The sequence below is a fragment of the Polypterus senegalus genome, chromosome 17 (genome assembly GCF_016835505.1).
Source record: "Polypterus senegalus isolate Bchr_013 chromosome 17, ASM1683550v1, whole genome shotgun sequence".
Lineage (NCBI taxonomy): Eukaryota > Metazoa > Chordata > Cladistia > Polypteriformes > Polypteridae > Polypterus > Polypterus senegalus.
In genome coordinates, this window is record NC_053170.1 from 4,500,978 (window position 1) to 4,520,851 (window position 19,874).

Consider the following 19,874-nt stretch of genomic DNA (forward strand, 5'->3'; position numbering starts at 1 on the left):
TTTCTTGGAATGCTGTGTTTGGTTTACGCCAAACATGTCCTCTGCTGTTGTGTCCAAATAATTCAATTTTGGACTCATCTGTCCAAAGAACATTATTCCAGAAGTCCTGGTCTTTGTCAACTTTATCTCTGGCAAATGTCAGTCTGGCCTCGATGTTTCTCTTGGAAAGCAAAGGTTTCCTCCTTGCACACCTCCCATGCAAGTTAAACTTGTACAGTCTCTTTCTGATTGTAGAGGCATGTACTTCTACATCAACAGTAGCCAGAGCCTGCTGTAGTTCTCGAGATGACACTTTAGGGTTTTTGGAGACCTCTTTTAGCATCTTGCGGTCTGCTCTTGGGGTGAACTTGCTGGGGCGACCAGTCCTGGGCATGTTGGCAGTTGTTTTGAAAGCCCTCCACTTGTAGACTATCTTCCGGACAGTGGAATGGCTGATTTCAAAATCTTTTGAGATCTTTTTAAATCCCTTCCCAGACTCATAGGCTGCTACAATCTTTTTTCTGAAGTCCTCTGACAGCTCTTTTGTTCTCACCATGGTGCTCACTCTCACTTCAACAGTCAGGAGCACACCAAACTAAATGTCTGAGGTTTAAATAGGGCAAGCCTCATTCAACATGCAGAGTAACGATCTACTAATTATGTGCACCTGGTGTGATATACCTGTGTGAGATCTGAGCCAATTTAAGAGGGAATACATGTGAGGGTGTCCTATCTTTTTCCTCAGTTAGAATAGGCATTTTTGTAGAATGACATTTACAGAAGATCTTGAAAAGACTTTTCTTCAGTTTTCTTTGTTTAGTTGGATTACTTTAATCTCTCTGTATTGTTGAAACGGAGATGAAATAACCATTTATTAAAAATGTTACAAAAAACCACATGCTTTCAAAGGGTGTCCTAATTTTTTCACATGACTGTATGTGAATTTCCCCTTGGGATTAATAAAGTATCTATCTATCTAACTTGACCAAAGTGAATCCTAATAAACTTGGCAATACGTAACCCAGTAATTTCCATCGTAGTGTGCATACATATATATGCTCATGATTCACTTCTGCCAGTTTATTACTCCATTTTCTTTAACATAAAACGAAACCTTTCAGAATCCTCTCTTTGCTAAAGTCTGACTTGCAGCTCTCAATTTACAGGACGTTGAGGAAGCAAAACAGAGTGTACATCCTGAAGTACCCTTCTACTGTGTATAAATAAGCACTACAATTAAATTACCGTAAAGCTTAAAAAAAAAAGCGCAAAATTAATCAATAACCAATTCAGTCATTTCCAGTGAAAAAATATGTCCAATTCAGATAAGCAGCCAATCTATTGTAGCATCATTAGTGACTGTGTTGGGAAAGGCATACCCTTAAAGCAATTTGCTGAAACATCTGCATTACACAAGTGTATGCTGTAGGATTTGTCATTTACCTTTAAGTATTACATTTTATAGCTCCTGCTAGAGTATGATTTTAATAAAGTACAGTCAATTACCGTTATCCACAGGGTTTGAAGTCCCTGAAAAACCCCATGGAAATGAACTGCGGATATTGAAGCATTGATCCTATGGGAAAAACGAGGTTAGGTTCCAGCTGACCCTATTCACTATACACTTGGCAAAACACTTTCATTAGCACCATGCTTGGCTGCCATTGTTGAAAACCAGCATAAAACACTGAGAACATACAGAATATTATCATTACATGGAAACTTGTTAACACAACCGGTCTGAAGAATGAAGGTGCTGAACTGTGCTTCCAAAGCGGACAGGTTGGTAACCTGGGTCCCTGTGGTGGAAAACAGAGTGGGAATGCATAGTGGCAGACTCCTCTTCCATAGGATGTGTGGGCGGAACTTATGTATAGGGAGGTGAACCAGGTCAGGCGGATGCAATGGCCCTTTGTTCTTGAGCCCTCGAGGCATTATAATGATCCTTCCACAGGTTCAACTACAGATACCTTGTTACAACTTTTACTTACCCCTAGACAAGTTCAATTGTGTCTTCGGCACTTCGCCAGTGGCCACAACTCAAGGACATCACTAAACCATCCAACAGGTAGTAGTGACGGCTGGTGTGTATGAATGGCAGGGACATAACCAGTTAATTCTTTTGACCTGCACTCACTAAGAATTCCTTATTTGTAGGGAACGATAGTCAAGTCCCAGTCTCCAACACAAATGCGGTTCAATGGCTTACCCACTCCTCTCAGCAGCAGGTTATAGCATGTGTGCAGGCCAGGACACCTAAGGGCATCACAGACTTGTGATTGCTCTGTCTCACTGGGTGCTGCCGTGCAATAGGCCTCTCAGAACAGAATCTGAGAATATCATGGATTTATTGTACTTTCCCATACACTAACATACATGAACATTATATTGATATGGAAGGTCATACCGCGGTAACTTGTGATTTCGATCTAATAATTTATCATCCCTTTGGATATGCTGCATGCTACACCATGAATGGGAGATTTCGCCATTTTAATGCTGGATCTGTTTCACTGAGTTGAGGTCAATCTCTGATAGAGGGATTTCAGTCCCATGCAAGTACAAACGGGAAGGATTAATTATTAGAACCACTGATCTAGAAGAATAATCAATCAAGAGTCTTACGGTGTACTGAAAACCATGACGCATTTTGCTGTCAAACAAGTTAAAATTTTCCATTTCATTACTGAATGCAATAAGCGCTTCTTTGCTTTTAGTATAAGCTGCTATAAATAATTTTCAGCCCATCAGCGTCTTCTAAACATTCAAAATGGCAGTGTGAGGTTTCACTGTTGGCGACATTAGCCAAATGCTTAGCTTACATTGGAGTTTACGCTTAATCACTCCATGAGGAGAAATCTAAGACTTAGTTCATTCTTAAATATATACACTCTCAATACTGAAATGACTACACTAAATACTACAGTTGTCAGAAAGAATCTCACTACTGAAACATAACTTAATGCACTTAAAGGAAAAACACTTCAAGGACAAATGCAAACATTCACTTGTAAATAAATGGTTGTTTGCTTTGCCCCACATTAGTTTCGTCAGACATACTTTACAGCATTGTGGTATTTTACAGATGTTTATACTCATCTCTTCTTAGACCAGCTAAATTATATTTTTGATTGATTGGCTTGCACCCTCATCAGTAATATGGACAGCCATCTGTCTCTTAAACATAACCCTTCACAATTCATTTTGGGACAAATTTTGCTACCCCACTGCTCTGCTCTTTCATCTATGGTTGTACTCCAAACCCAAGATTTTTAACACGTCACTGACAGGAAGAAGTATCGTTCTGCACCTGACCACTTTCATTGATAGACAAGTGAAACTATTGGTTCGCAGGAGGAAATTTAGCTTTTTACAGAAGCTCAGTGAGTGAACAAATACATTTTATGACAAACCCCTCTCAAATATACATGCAAACGACCTAAACAGAAAGAAAATGTCTGATTAGGCAGTTAAAGTTGTAGTGAGATATTATGCTGGCATACTGCAACTGGTATAAAGGAGTCCCAGAAGCATTTCTTACTGCTGTAAAGCATCCACTGCAGAATGCAAAAACTGGTTTCCCGTCTAATAAAAGATAATGGAAAATATCTGCCATATTTTCAAGTTTCCTTTGCTTATTGTGATGATTTTAAAGAGCCTTTACAAATGTCAGCAGTTCTCCTTTTGGCTACCTCCTCCAACACAGTTTCACATTCATGCTTTGCAAATGCATCACAAGCAAAAAAGTAAAAATACCAACAATTAAACAATAAGCACTACACATCATTGTGCTGCACTCTATTTAAGAGTTACTGTTTCATTTTATAATGTATGCATATATCTTTGAATTCATTGCTTATACAGAAATATAGCATTTTGTGAAAATATAATAATGGCTGTGTTCTGTTTTACCCAGGGCTGTAGAGTCAGTACACAAAATTTGACTCCAAATCCAGCTCCTCAATTTCTGGGACCTCCTACTCTGACTCACTCATTGTAATTAAAATCGTACATTTACTATGTTGAGTGAAAGCCAACAACATACACGAGACAAAGCACTTCATCACCGTCAACATGTTTCATTACGCTACTTTTTAGCAGACTAACCTGTTAAAACTTCAAGTCTAAAGGCTACACAAATGTTTCTGTGGCTTACAAACACCAGGTAACATTAAACATAAAACTACGCCTACAGAAATAAAAAAGAAGCTATGTGTATTTCAAATGTCTAGATGGGAAATAAATTTAATCGAATCAGTATCTGTGAAATTGGAAATTTAAACCCATATTACAATTTATATTTAGTAAGAGTTGGTACATTTTTACTGATTCTGACTTTCATTTCAGTGACCCCAATAATTGCTTTACACTAACTGCACAGCACTAGTTTTACAAGTCAAGTTGAGGAGCACGCACTTGTACAGTGTATTGCCACACCCACTACAGGACGAAACAACTCGGGATCCCAGCTGGCAACCTCCCAGGTAGACACGTGGTTCAGTCCCACCCTCCGGAAATGACCCTCTATCTGCCGCAGCCAGGTGTTACGTGGGTGACCCCTTGGCCAGGTCCAGCCTCTCAGGTCCCCAACAATGAAGATTTTATGAACTGGATCACCACGCCACAGGGCCGTAGTGCCGTAACTGATGCTACCTCACAATGCAGGTAATGTGCCTCATTTGGGACTCCATGAGCAACCGCTCATTCGACAAAAAGTCAAACCGCAGGTACCCAAGGATTTTCCAGAGAGAAACAGTACCAAAGGAGTCCAGTCTTAGTCTCAGGTCACTGGATGGCGTTCATGTGTCGCAAACATATAGCAAGACAGAAGGCACCAGGATTTTAAAGACTTGGACCTTCGTCCTTTGCCGAGATATCGGGAGTGCCACACACACCTTTTCCAGCGACCTCGTGACCACCCATGCTCTCCCAATTCATCTACCGACTTCATAGGAAGAGTCACTAGAGATATGAATGTCACTGCCAAGGTAAGTAAACCTCTCAACAAGGTTGATACTCTCTCCGGAGACAGACACACTGCTGATGGTTGTGCCCAAGAGGTCATGGAATTAAAAAATGTTTCAATACAGATTTAATACAAATAAAACTGCATTTTGAATAAACTAAGTTATTTTACTTTGTTTGGCTACAACAGACATTAGCAAACCTCCGATTTAGACTGGTCAGTTTTCACCCCAAATTAATTGATCACGGACTAGTAAATCACTTGCTTTTTCCACCAGAATCTGCTTTTCTAAGCTTTGCCACCATTAGCTGTAGTGCTCCTTTACTCTATTGCAGCACTTGAGGAGTCACACTCATCATTTTGCTGCTACAGCTTCCAATACACAAACAGCGGGCTGTGAAACATTGAAGAATATTGCCTTGTAGTTTAAAGAAAGCGGAGTAACATACTGAGAAAACAGAATCTGAGGAGTCTCCTTGTGCGTGGAAAGGAAAAGCAGATGTATATGTAGTCCAACTAAACTTGCTCTAAAAATAAAGGGAGGCATGTATTTGGCAAAACAGAAAAGAGAATCTCCATTAATGAGTTAGGACCTCTCCTTTTTGTCCTTATTGGACTCTTACCCCTGTTTGTGTGACTAGTGGGTAAACATGTGCTTAGTATATAGCAGCTTACATTTTTAATTAGAAAAACAACAGTTAAAGAAGAGTTTGTTTCAGAGCCTAGTAACAATAGGCCCGCTAGCTTAAGAGCCAAATGTGATGATTTTACATGTACATTTGTTAAGCAAGTTGGCATTGTGGCTTCTTTATAAATACAAACATTTTATTAGAATTGTGGCTAATAATTCAGTCTAGCATTTTATTTTCTTTTATGGCTTTTGTATTATGTATAAATATTCTATGTACTTTTTTTTTTAGTTAGTAAAGTATGTTTTAGTAGATTTTTAATATTTGATGATCAATGAACAGTACACATACAGAATCTCACTTTGTTAATTAAAAAAATGCCACTTAAAAAAAAAAAAAGAACATAAGCCTTCAATGAGTCTAGTTATGTCGGAGCTTACTGTAAATTAAAAAAAAAAATTTGCAGAATTGGTATTGAAATCAGCCAGTCCTAGTAAAAAGAAATCAGTGATTGGTATCAGGTTTTTAAAAAAAACTGATCATAGCATCCATAACATACATATACAGTGGGATGCAAAAGTTTGGGCAACCTTGTTAATAGTCATTATTTTCCTATATAAATCGTTGGTTGTTACGATAAAAAATGTCAGTTAAATATATCATATAGGAGACACACACAGTGATATTAGAGAAGTGAAATGAAGTTTATTGGATTTACAGAAAGTGTGCAATAATTGTTCAAACAAAATCAGGCAGGTGCATAAATTTGGGCACCACAAAAAAGAAATGAAATCAATATTTAGTAGATCCGCCTTTTGCAGAAATTACAGCCTCTAAACGCTTCCTGTAGGTTCCAATGAGAGTCTGGATTGTGGTTGAAGGTATTTTGGACCATTCCTCTTTACAAAACATCTCTAGTTCATTCAGGTTTGATGGCTTCCGAGCATGGACAGCTCTCTTTAACTCACACCACAGATTTTCAATTCTATTCAGGTCTGGGGACTGAGATGGCCATTCCAGAACGTTGTACTTGTTCCTCTGCATGAATGCCTTAGTGGATTTTGAGCAGTGTTTCGGGTCGTTGTCTTGTTGAAAGATCCAGCCCCGGCACAGCTTCAGCTTTGTCACTGATTCCTGGACATTGGTCTCCAGAATCTGCTGATACTGAGTGGAATCCATGCGTCCCTCAACTTTGACAAGATTCCCAGTCCCTGCACTGGCCACACAGCATGATGGAACCACCACCATATTTGACTGTAGGTAGCAGGTGTTTTTTGGAATGCTGTGTTCTTTTTCCTCCATGCATAACGCCCTTGTTATGCCCAAATAACTCAATTTTAGTTTCATCAGTCCACAGCACCTTATTCCAAAATGAAGCTGGCTTGTCCAAATGTGCTTGAGCAGACCTCAAGCAGCTCTGTTTGTGCTTCCTCTTCATCACTCTCGCATACAGCATCTCCTTGTGTAAAGTGCGCCGAATGGTTGAACGATGCACAGTGACTCCATCTGCTGCAAGATGATGTTGTAGGTCTTTGGTGCTGGTCTGTGGGTTGACTCTGACTGTTCTCACCATTCGTCGCTTCTGTCTATCCGAAATCTTTCTTGGTCTGCCACTTCGAGCCTTAACTTGAACTGAGCCTGTGGTCTTCCATTTCCTCAATATGTTCCTAACTGTGGAAACAGACAGCTTCAATCTCTGGGACAGCTTTCTGTATCCTTCCCTAAACCATGATGGTGAACAATCTTTGCCTTCAGGTCATTTGAGAGTTGTTTTGTGACACCCATGTTGCTACTCTTCAGAGAAAATTAAAGGAGGAGGGAAACTTACAATGGACCCCCTTAAATACTCGGATTCACCTGTGTATGTAGGTCAGGGGTCACTGAGCTTACCGAGCCAATTGGATTTCCAATAATTAGTTCTAAAAGTTTTGGAATCAATACAATGACAACGGTGCCCAAATTTATGCACCTGCCTGATTTTGTTTGAACAATTATTGCACACTTTCTGTAAATCCAATAAACTTCATTTCACTTCTCAAATATCACTGTGTGTGTCTCCTATATGATATATTTAACTGACATTTTTATCGTAACAACCAACGATTTATATAGGAAAATAATGACTATTAACAAGGTTGCCCAAACTTTTGCATCCCACTGTAGTATTTTATGATGAAACACTTCAAATTATTTTAAGTTTTAAAAAGGAGAATTGGCTGCAGCAAAGCGGAATTTATCTTAAGGCATATGTACCCAAACATGACCATGCTGCAGCAGCCATGTGACCAATGGACAATTTATACACAACACAAAAACATTTACAAAAATGGAAAGTCTTATGGACATAGTGGATCAGGCACTTAAGTTATTACAGAAATACAACTGGTAGAGGAAAAATTAAACCAATCACAAATTGGAGTCTCTTAATTCTTTCACAACCCTCTAAAAACACATTTGCTTCATAGCCTTTTGTCTCCACCACAGAACTGCTTGCTATTTGTGAATTAAAAAAAGTTTTTAACCTTGGCTTTAATTCTGAAGCACTCCTCTTTACTTATCAAGTACCTCTTGCTACACGCAACATCAGTAGACTCTGATCTGAAAACCTGGCCACACAAGCATTCAAAACATAACACGTAAGATTTGTTCCAATGTGGATGGAAGAAACACCCTCTAAAGGGGAAAAAAGTGGTATAGCTCCTTAAAGATTTAAAAGGCCTGTCAAGATTAACTTCATATAATGAAACAAAAGTATTTACACAGAGGATGTAATAACAAGGTGTCTTAAACAAGGACACTGCAACTCAGGGACATCAATTACATCAAAGGCTATGTCCATCTGAAAATAAATTGTCTCCTTGCTTCCTGTCAACACGGCTGATATTAAGAAGGTAGTCCAGAGACACACTGATCAGGCAAACAACAATATGCATATACTAGGTAGCTTTTGAAAAGCTGTGTCAGTTTATCTATTACCAACAAAGAAGCAGCCATCATTTTAATATGCACTTTCATGCTGGGGACTGTATTTTTTTTTTTTCACCTAATAGAAACACAGAATTCTCAAACCAGCTTAATCCAATTCAGGATTACAAGGGTTCATTACTTACTGTGGCAGCATTGGGCACAAGGCAAGAACAGCAATAGAGACGGCCCAAGCTCATCACAGAGCCCACTCACACACACACAGCAGTCAGGTCAATTTAAAATATTTATAACAGAATTTGATTTCCAAAAACTAATCTACAAAATATGTTCATAACTTGGAAGCAAAGGCTCTGTCCTACTCACTTTTCTGCATTTCCGCACTGCACTCTCTCCAGCAAATGGTCTCTACCAGCAGACCTGTTCCCTGCTGATGGCTGAAGGTCTACCAGAGCAAATAAAATGAATGAAACTTTCCTGAGAGGACCTCTCATTCAGTTAATCCAACTTACTATGCTGTTTTTTTTTTTTGCCCGTTTCCTGATATTATCTATTTTTTTGTTTGTCACAATGTATCACTTTAGATTTTGGGACAAAATGCACTAAACAAAGGGAACCAGAGTAAACATGCACCACCATTTCTAAATCATTAACACATTATTTAGGTAATCAAGTTAACCAGCACCTACATTTCCCACCTGAAAAGGTAACTGCCTGCTTACTCACTCATTCAAACAGCTAAACAAAGTTAATTGATAACTAGACTCAGCTCACTGGATGCAGCCAGCTCCAGTGACTCTAAATGTCACCATATATTGACCATGCAAGTGCAGCTGCCACCACAAGGATCAAAGATAGGAAAAACACTGTCGACAAGTTTCAATAATAAATGGCTGCAAAGCCACTTCTAGTACTCTGCTACTCCACTGCACTACAGCGAGAGCCATTATCTGAAATAGACACTTTTAAACAGTATATAAATCTTCCCAGAAAATGCTGGACCTCCTAAAATGACCCCAAGGGCACAACAACTGCTCAATCAAAAAGTCACAGATGACCCAAAACAACATCCAAACAAATGCAGACCTCTCCAGACCCAGCTCAAAGTCAATTTTCATGGCTCCACAGAAATAAAGAGACTGGGGAAATGGGGGATTCAAGGGAGAATTGCAAAGTGAAAACCTCCTTATCATAAAGAAACAACTTAAAACACCTGGATGATCCTCAATCCTTCTGGTAAAATACTCTATGGACAGATGAGTCAAAAGAAGAATTCTGTGGACAACACTGGTCCAACTACATCAGGAGTTAAACACCAAGAAAATCAGATCAACAACAAAATATGGGGGTGCTACTGTGATGGTGTAAGGATGCAATGATGCCTCAGGACCTGGAAGACTTCTCAAGGGGAATACCTGGTCATTAGTCTGTGACCAGAACCTAAAATGTTGGGTTGTGTAGCAGGACAATGAGCCAAAACACAAAAGTCGAGTTTTGTAGAGTCCTAACTTGGAATCAATACAGATGAAAAATTCAATAGAGGAAGACACTCCTGTACTCCTAAAATATCTTTAGACTAAAGGTTATGATTAGAGTTGTGGAAGTAATGACAATAATCAAGTGAATGTGTCTTGTAGTAGGCATGCCATAGCCAAATCCTTCCCATAACAAACATGCAACCTAATGGGCTGCTCAATGAAGCTCCCGAGTCACAGATCCTTATCAAAATTTTACCAAGACTTGGGGCATAACAGCATTGAAGCAACAATTACCTGCTACTTTTGATCTTGACAGAAACAATTCCAATTTATAAACTTAACTAAAGATGATAACCCTAGATCAGGGTTTTCCAAATCTATTCCTGGAGGGCTACTGTGGCTGCAGGTTTTTATTTTAACCTTTTTATTAATTAGTGAGCAACTTTTGATTCTAATTAACTCCTTTGCCTTCATTCTAATTCACCTGCTATTTTAGACTCAAATGCCTTAATTATTTATTTTTTGCCCTCACTTAACAGCCAAACAATGACACAGAAAATGAACCAACACATGACTAGCAACCTGTGTCCATCATACAATACCTGAAAATAAAGAAGGGTGAAGGTTGATCTGCCCAGGTCCACAAAACATTATGACAGTGCTCTTAGAAAAAAGAAAATCAACTGTTTTGTAAACGTCTGCCGTGGCAGAATGAGACCTCCAATAAGCCATGAAATTAAATAATGGGTTTAATTAACAAAAATCAACTTCTAATTAAGAAATTAGTTGGAGTTTGAGGCCCCACCTTGGTCATCTGTTGACTCACTTCACATCTCATTTCTGTTCAGATGCCATTTAAAGGGGGAGGGGAAAAAAAAACTCAGGGGATTGAATCTTATAAACTAAATTAAAATAGAGAAAAGTAGTCAATTAGCAGCAAAAACTACTCACTAATTAAGAAAACAATGAAAACCTGCAGTCAGAGTTATTCATAAGCATAACCCCCATACCACAAACTGGGATAGCCTAGTCTTCTAGACAGAACTCAAGGAATGGACACTGCACAGTCACACTCATAAGCAGCCATTGCTATTTCTCACAGTACCAGATGTGACATTCAAAACACAAATGTCTAACTTTGCACACACCCAGGCAATTGTTCATAGCCTCCAATGACAAAAGCTTAAGTGGTAGCAAACAGAGTAACAAAAAAAGCTGTTACAGAAAATCAGCCGACAACAAGGAGGGACAGCTCTTTACAACTGAGGTGCACAATACTTAAGCAGCAAGTCACACACATTTTCATTACCTATTCATCTATAGAGGTCTACAAATTAGGTTCTTATCACTTTAATAAAGAGAGAAACTATCTTTTTGTAATACACAAGTATACACAGTTAACATCTACCAAGGAAAGTAGCAGCTATCAAAAAGCCTGATTAAGATACAGCTAATGTAGCTAATGGTGGTACAATAGCTTATCCGCATTACTGACTGAACAGATATGACATACAGGGTTGAACACATAAAAAGACACTTTAAAAAACGAGAGGCTACATGGCTATGTACAGATAGTCCTGCTATGGTCACTCACATACTAACCTCCTCTCCCAGTCATAGATCTGTAATTCTGACAGACTAGCACCGTATACAAGTCAAGCAGAGATGTCACATGAACACCCAACAAGGGGTAAACAGGGAACTTTATGTTGTTTAGGAGAATCTCGGGTGAATAGGATGGACAAGCATGTTGGGCTCAATGGCCTGTCCTCATCACAATTATTTAACAGGCCTGTGTATAGGGAATGACAAACACTGGGCTCTCAGGAATCCAGACTGCTGGGAGTGCTTCTCGATTATCAGATTTCCCCATTTTAAGGAGACAATCCAGGTTACAGTACATTTGCACATCTACACAGCTTGCTGATCATGAAGCAAACAGCCCAATGATGTGATCTCACATTATATCTGCACTGTCTGTACTGTTTAAATATATTTTTAAAATTGCTAATTGTGTGTCTTTTTTAAAAAATATTTTTAATTAAGTTGCTGGTGGACCAAGTAACAAGAGAAAAGCCAAAAGACACTGCATTGTGTTTTGTTATCCCTGCCACCTAATGTCCAACCTGCCAAGCCACTTACAACATTTTCAGCCTGCTGTTTACAGAATACATTGGATTTAGTCACTCTCAATAATAATGACCCAAGGTTTACGCTTCTGGAAAATATGAGTCAAACTGCAGCATGAAAAGCATCAACATTCAAACCTAAAATCACTGCCCATTCCCAGATTACCTCTGCTATTCATCTAAACAGCTCAAAATGCAAATTTTAAGGCCCCAGCCTTAGAACCTGCTTTTAACTACAGTTATGCTTCCCTGTACTGCATACAAACAAAGCAAAGAAAAAGAAAGCAGCAAAAAGGAACACAATCACCATAAAGTTTTATTCTTTAAGTGAAGCATCCACCACAGGACAGCAAAACCTACGTTAGTAGGTTCAGGCCTTAATGCAGGAACCAACACAGAACAAGATGCTAGTCTGTTACAGGGCATACTGGGACAAGCAATTAACCAATACAGAGTTGCCAGTTGACTTAATAAACACAATTTTGGAAGAGCAAGGAAACTGAAGTACCAAGAGAAAGCCAAAACAAACAACAGTAAACACATAGACGGCACACATCACAGCAATCAAGCCACAAACTAAACACTGGTGTCAGGTAATGCTTCCCGTGCACCTTTCTACTTTAGGGTGTCCACTCAGAAATGGCTTTTATACTCCTCTTTACTGGGACTGCAAACATCAGTAGTTTAGTACTGCGAGGGCCGGTGTAAAAGAACATCTAAAGAAAGCTCAACCTACTGTCTACACAAGAATTCAGAGACTTTTGACATGGAATACAAGAAACTCAACAAAATAAAAAGGATGAGAACGAGTGAATTGGTTTGCTTGGTCTGGGTGTAGGAAAGAAGCAACAGGGACTAGACTGGGTAAAGAGACAATGCAAGGCAGTGTAACGAGTGTGTCAAGGTACTGGCCTTCAAAACAGAAGATTTAATTTTCAATGAATCCACACTATTAAAAGTCAAGTCAAGTTGAGGAGGATGCACTGGTACAGCGTGTTGCCGCACCCACTACACGACAAAACAACTTGGGATCCCGGTTTGCAACCCCCCCATGCAGACACGTGGTCCAGTCCCACCCTCCGGAAATGACCCTCTATCTGCCGCAGCCAGGGGTTACATAGGCGACCTCTTGGCCTGGTCCAGCCACTCACGTCTCCAACAATGAGGATCTTACGAGCTGGATCACCCTCAAGGAAATGCACCACATGGCCATATTGCCGCAACTGACACTCCTTCACAATGCAGGTAATGTGCCTCATTCGGGACTCCATGAGCAACTGCTCACTTGACACAAAGTCAAAACCAATGGTACCCAAGGATTCTCCGAAGAGACACAGCACAAAGGAGTCCATTCTTCATCTCAGGTCACTGGATAGCATCCATGTCTTGCAACCATATAGCAAGACAGGAAGCACCAGGACTCTAAAGATTTGGGCCTTCGTCCTTTTGCATAGATATCTGAAGCACCACACACAACTTTTTAGTGACCTCATGACTGCCCATGCTCTCCCAATCCATCTACTGACTTCATAGGAAGAGTCACCAGAGACATGAATGTCACTGCCAAGGTAAGAGAGGTTTACTTGTTGAAAGGTTTAGTTACCTTACTATTAAAAGGCAAAACAAAAATAAAATTGTACTTAACTTGAAGTACGTCCCTGTTAAATAAAACACAAAAACAGAGGGATGCAATTTTGCTCATTAAGTGCCACGATCTTGAAAGCTATACAGCACTAATATAAATGGTCCAATACTTCTTTGCACTGTGAACCATGAGAAACAGACTCATGCCATCTTGCATCAAACAGGTAGAATGGCAATAGACAAAAATGTTTGAACATCTGGTAGGTTTACGGCTGATCACAATCAATGTTACATGGGGGATACATTTTTGGCATTTTAAATGCATGGCTTCATGTTAAGGTGCTCTGACACAAAGTGGCTAACAGAACTAGAGCCTGTGTAAATTGGCCTTGCATTCCACAAAAGAAAACCCTGAGAGGCCATCTCCCGGATTGGATGTGTTGATTGGCACTAATCATATCTTTACATCTATGAAGGCCCTTGTGACAAGGCTAAGAAGAACATCCTGAAGGTAATGGACAACCAGTGTCCTTTGTGTGTGTCTTTTTTTTCTTTTTTAACACATTTTCTTTTTTACCAGGGGAATGTAAGGCAATGAATGTCACCAAGTTCAAATTCCAGCTAAAAAGCCTGTTTTTTTCTTCAAACTTACAGAGCAGATGGGTGGTTGTGTAGGCAGCAAGATAAAGCTGACTTAGTATATCAGCTCATGACTCCGGCAGACACGATTACAACATTATTTAGTCATGAACTTAAGGTATCAAGCAACATAACAGATTTCAAGAGCATAAGATGTCATCCCACTTGCGCATGAACAAAAAACACTTTTGATCTATTTACAAAACTACCATGAAAGTTACCGTGCAAAACAGGACTCTGGTATATAAAATCATGGAAGCTTAAAAAGAAACCAAGACTAAAATAGCCTATTACTTTTAAAAGTGCCAACAAGATGACCAGGAAGTAGGTCCTGAACATGCAATACCTTTAACATCTCCTTCATCCTGGATAAACCACAACTGATCACTTCAACATATAAACATACCCAACTAAAAAGGCTTGCAACATGTTAAAATAAAAACACTATTCTTGCAATCGCCAATAAGAAGACCTGGCAGTAATGTTATAAATGAAAAGTAAACTAACAAACTGTATGGCACTATAACAACATGACACCTTCTCAGTTTAACACACATACAACAGAAATTGTGTATATCTCTGTGTACATTTTCATTATTTCAGTTTTATTAAGCAAACAAATGTGATAGAATTGCCAAAATATGAATGCATGACCTTTGACAGTTCAGTCCCTGGCACTGACTCTCTTAACCTGTGAGGCTCCAGCAGAGGGAATAGAGAAATAAGCATGATGTACTTCTGAGCTATAAGTTATTTTGAAAATAAAAGTAATAGTGGATCCTTTTTCATTTTGCAGGATGACTGCACACAACTATAAATACTACTCCCCCCAAAATTGTTAATCAAGTCTAGTTTTTTTTATTCAAAACCAGAAAAATCACATAAATACACAGGTAACATTGCTTAATAAGTCTCTTTTAATGCCCTATATGACTTTACACAAAGCTCCAAAATTTCCCTATTGCACTTTTCAACTTCCTATTTCTGTAGGTAATCAGGAGTTCCAAATATGCCTAAAGTCATACATATATGCCACATGTGATGGACTATAAGTCTGCAGAAATCTTCAATAATCTTGGTAACAGTTGCTTGAAACAATACTACCGACAATATCAAGCTAAATTTATTATTATGCCTACTTATTATTTGGCTTATGCCTTAATCCAAGGTAACTTACAACATCCGAGACATGCAAATTGTTTCATTGGCTCTTTACCACCTCCTAATTGGAGCTCCGGCAGGTGAAGTGACTTGCTCAGGGTCACACAGTATCAGTAGCAGGACTTGAACCAACAACCTCAAGGTTTGAAGTTCAAAGTCTTAAACACAACACCACATTGCCTGTATTTTAAAGTCAAGTAATTTAAAACACCTTTACACAAAGACAATAACAGCGAATGACAGAACCAGAAAGGATGTTTAATCATAGGCAGTGTGAAGATTTTAGTCATTGTGTGCTATTAGACAAGGCAACTCATCAATTAAATACAGTTGAAACTGTAATGCTAAAACAATAAAATGTTCATGAGAATATTAGAGAACTAGTTGGCTAAAAAAAACACCTTTGCTCACAAAACGTCATAATACACATAACCTAAGCGCAGACTCATTTTTTCTTTTTAACAGGTTGGGTGCTCTAAGTGAAGTATGCATGTCTTTGCCAAACCATGAGACAGCGCATACACTGTCAGAACCAAACTGTAGGTTACAAGTCAATGAAAGTGGATTCAGCTAGACGACCATGTTTGTCCTTAAATTGACAAAAGAAAAAAAAAACTGAAAAAGAACAAACAGATACACCACAAAGGCTAACGTTCTGTATTCTCACTCTCTCAGATCACATGACACGACGAGAAGAGCTGTTAGTAAAATATCAAGCCTTGAAAATCCAGTCACCGGCCTAGTAGCTTACAGAAATTTCATTCAGGAAACACACACATAAAGAGTTGTAACAACATAATGCTCACCTTTAAAGAAAGTGATACTAGCAGGATGTCATACTGTACAAGGCCTGTCATGAAATTAATGATACTAATTTTACAGAAAAAAAAAAAAAATGTCTATTACATCTGGATCCTTCTATCCAGAAATTATTTGCAATTACCCTCTACAAAGTCCATCACTACATACTCTTAAAAATATTTTCAATCCATGTAACTAACTTCATGACCGAGTTTATATACATGCTGTGGTAGGACACTTGAACTTGCTTTGATTTTTTTAAGCAATTTCTGGACTGGGCATATTACTATGACTTGCAAAATAAATGAAAGGCATTTTAAAGGTCGGTTAGTTTTGGTGCAATGTACTTCCACTGACGTTTACATAAGAAAAACTGACAGTATGTGTGCAACTATTTACTTCTGCTGATGCTGTTATGATTAAAAGTCACTGACTAAAATGCCATCATTATTATTATACATTTGCTCAACACCTGTATCCAAGGGGACAGGCTAGCTATGACAGAACATTTGGAGAATGCAGTTTGATGTAGAAAAGTGCAATGTGTTGCATGTGGACAAAAGGAAGTCCATTATTAATACAAGACACTGTCCTAAAAGAAGCAACCTCTGAAAAGGGTTTAGGCGTTTATGTCGACACATTTTCATCATCTAAGCAGTGTGCAGCTGTAATTAAAAAGCAATTTTAGGTTATATCATAAAGCATCTTGAATATAAACCAAGGGACATTATGCTCTGACTATACAATGCATTAGCGAGACTGCATCTAGTGTACTGTGAGCAGTTCCGGTCAACATACCATAAAGGACAGCAGCACTTGGGAGCTGTGCAGAGCGGAGCATCCCAGGACTTAAGAACATGCCCTACTAAGCCAAACTCTGGGAATCAGTCCGGTTTAGTCTGAGCTGAGGAGACTGTGTGAGGACCTAAGCCAGGTCCTCAAAAATCAAAGACAATGGTGAAGTAGATCAGCAGAAATCTCTCACCTAAACTGCAAATCGTGTACTTGAGGGGACCAGTGGAAATTAAGAGGAAGTGCATTTACAACTGAAGAGAGGAAACACTTCTTTACCTAAAGTGGTGAGGGAATATGTCACAAACTACCAAGCCATGGAGTTGAAGCAGAAATATCATTTCAGAAGTAGCTACTACCTAAACAAACAAGCTTGATGGACTGGATGGTCTTTCATTTATCAAATTTATGTTTTATGTTCTTAATAATAATAATTAAAATAGTTACTCCTGAAACGTCTTTCAAAACTACTCAAAGCTTTTTACACAAGACTGTGGGGAGCCAATTCAACCACCACCATTATGAGGCATCCACCAGGATGACGGCAGCAATTCCTGTGCCAGTATGCTTAACACAAATCAGCTACTAGGTGATGAAAGGGTGCAAGTAAGAGATAATTAGCCAGTTAGAGACAAGGTGAGATTAGTGTCCAGAATAGACAAGGTTATAGCAGGCAATCTAGCCACTCTCTTCAAAAGATGCCGACAAACCTTTTTAAGACTACAGAGAGCCAGGATCTTGGTTTTACATCTCATCCGAAAGATGGTGCAAATTTTTACAACACACAAGGTATGCATCCCCTGATGGCCTCACTGACACCTCTGCCAACAGCAACCAAAGCTTTCCTTAAATGGTCAACCATCAAAGTATTGGCCTGGCCCAAACATTCTTGGCTTCAAGTAGATTACCTGATCTAAACTGCAGGTGGCATTATACATATTAAATAAAGAGATTTTTAAAGTAGTAAGGATTAAAGTGTCAGCCTAATAAAATATTAATAAAAATAAATAAAGAAATGTGGTCATCAGGTCACACGGTGGAGCAGTGGTAGCCAGGGTTCACATCCCAGCATGTTCTCAGTGTGGGTTTCCTCCCCTAGTTCAAAGACATGTGGGTTTGGTGGTCTGACAATACTACATTGGCCCTAGCATGTGTTCACCTTGCCACAGGCTGCCATGTTCCTGCCCTGCACCATACGCACCCTGGGATAGGCTCCAGCACCCCCACAACCCTGCGGAGGATCGTAAAGACATGTCATAGTGAGACGGAATAACAAAATCAAACCAGTTTAGTTCTGAGCCGAGGACAACACACGGGGACCCAATACAGGTCTTCAAAATCCTCAAAAGGCATTGAAGAAGAAGTACATCCTGCAAATTTCTTTCAACTTAAGGGTGAATTGTGTATGAGGAGACCAGTGGAAATGAAGTGCATCAAGGACTGAAGCCAGGAAGCACTTGTTTTACACAGGGGGTTGTGGGAATCTGGAACAAATTACTGAGACATGGAGCTGAAGCAGAAACCTTGACAACCTTAAAGAAGTATCTGGATGAGATATTGGGACAGCTTGGCTATTAGCTAAACAAACAAGCTCAGATTTTTATGTGACCTGCTCAGGGTCAGACAAACATTTTAGTAGGAGGAACTGAACAGACAACCTTGATTTCTAAAATCCAAAGCCTCAGCCATTACACTACACTGCTTGTCATCGATAGTACAAAACAATTACAATCCAAAATTATGTACACAGTTCAAGTACGAAATAATTCGAGATCTTACAAAAGATACATGTCTGTCCTTTACAAATGTAGATTACGCAATTCTCTTGACTATACACAACCCACACCCTTAAGAGCCAATTAATCCGATTTAGTCAGTTCTGGCATGCTACCAGTGCCTGCTGCCCAGCCTCCACCCCTCTTCCAAAGCCGCCCTTGCCCCCCAGATGTCAAAAGTTGTTTTTAAGGCCAAAGCTGTCTGGCCACGGATTTCTCGTTCGATCCCTCTGTTTTACGGGAGGGAGGGGGACGCACACACATATATGTATATAAATAAAAATAACCTCTGGACGCCACGCGAAGCAATGCTTGAAATTGCGGCATGGAATCTCCCATTGTCTTTGCCTCCCTCGTTAACCAGTCTGGACGGATCGAATGTGATAGCAGCGAATGGGACGGTAAACACAACCCGGGGTGGTGGAGCGGGGGTTTAGTTAAGTGAAAAAGTGGCGCCTGAAAGTGACTGCGCCATCATGACGGTCAGGACCACATTACACAATAGGATATTCCACGCTTATTATTCTGTTTGTGTGTCTGCGGGGCTCGAGAGTTGCCGTTTTATGAACCTTCACCCACCCAACACAGACCACCGCGCAGCTAACACCCCCTTACGCACTTACACGCAGCCTGTCGGAACCGATCTCTCCGCGTTCTTCCCTTCCTCTACTTTCCATAAAGAGTTAGCAGAATGAAACAAGTTTGCCGCTCCACACAGGTTTTTATCGGAGCGCTGACTGACCCACGCATATTGGTGGAGGGGGGGCGGCGGTTACGCATTTTACCCCCCTCACATACTCACGCAAACAAATTTAAAACACTTCCAAGTGTTTTATGACGGCTGGCATAATTTTAATCCTCCACTGCTGCGGTGGTGCCCTAACTACAAACGGGTTCAGAAGGGAGGGGGGTGCATAATCCAGCAAGTTCAAATTGAGCCCCCAAAGCACACAAAAAATACAAAACGCGAAGGGAATGAAAAGCGCCCCGCCGCCTCCACCTTCCCTTCTCTCACT

The 19,874-nt window shown here is 39.7% G+C and overlaps 1 protein-coding gene across 3 annotated transcripts in view; it reads right to left on the bottom strand.

Annotated features, from left to right (window-relative positions):
- kansl1b (KAT8 regulatory NSL complex subunit 1b) overlaps window positions 1-19,874 on the bottom strand; it is a 164,369-nt gene that overhangs the window by 113,698 nt on the left and 30,797 nt on the right. The window contains exon 1 of one of the 3 annotated variants that reach the window (XM_039740732.1): window positions 19,482-19,498. The exons of the other annotated variants lie outside the window; for them this stretch is intronic. The gene's annotated coding sequence lies outside the window, so the exon portion shown is untranslated. Of the gene's footprint in view, window positions 1-19,481; window positions 19,499-19,874 lie in introns of those variants that run through there. 3 annotated transcript variants of the gene reach the window in all.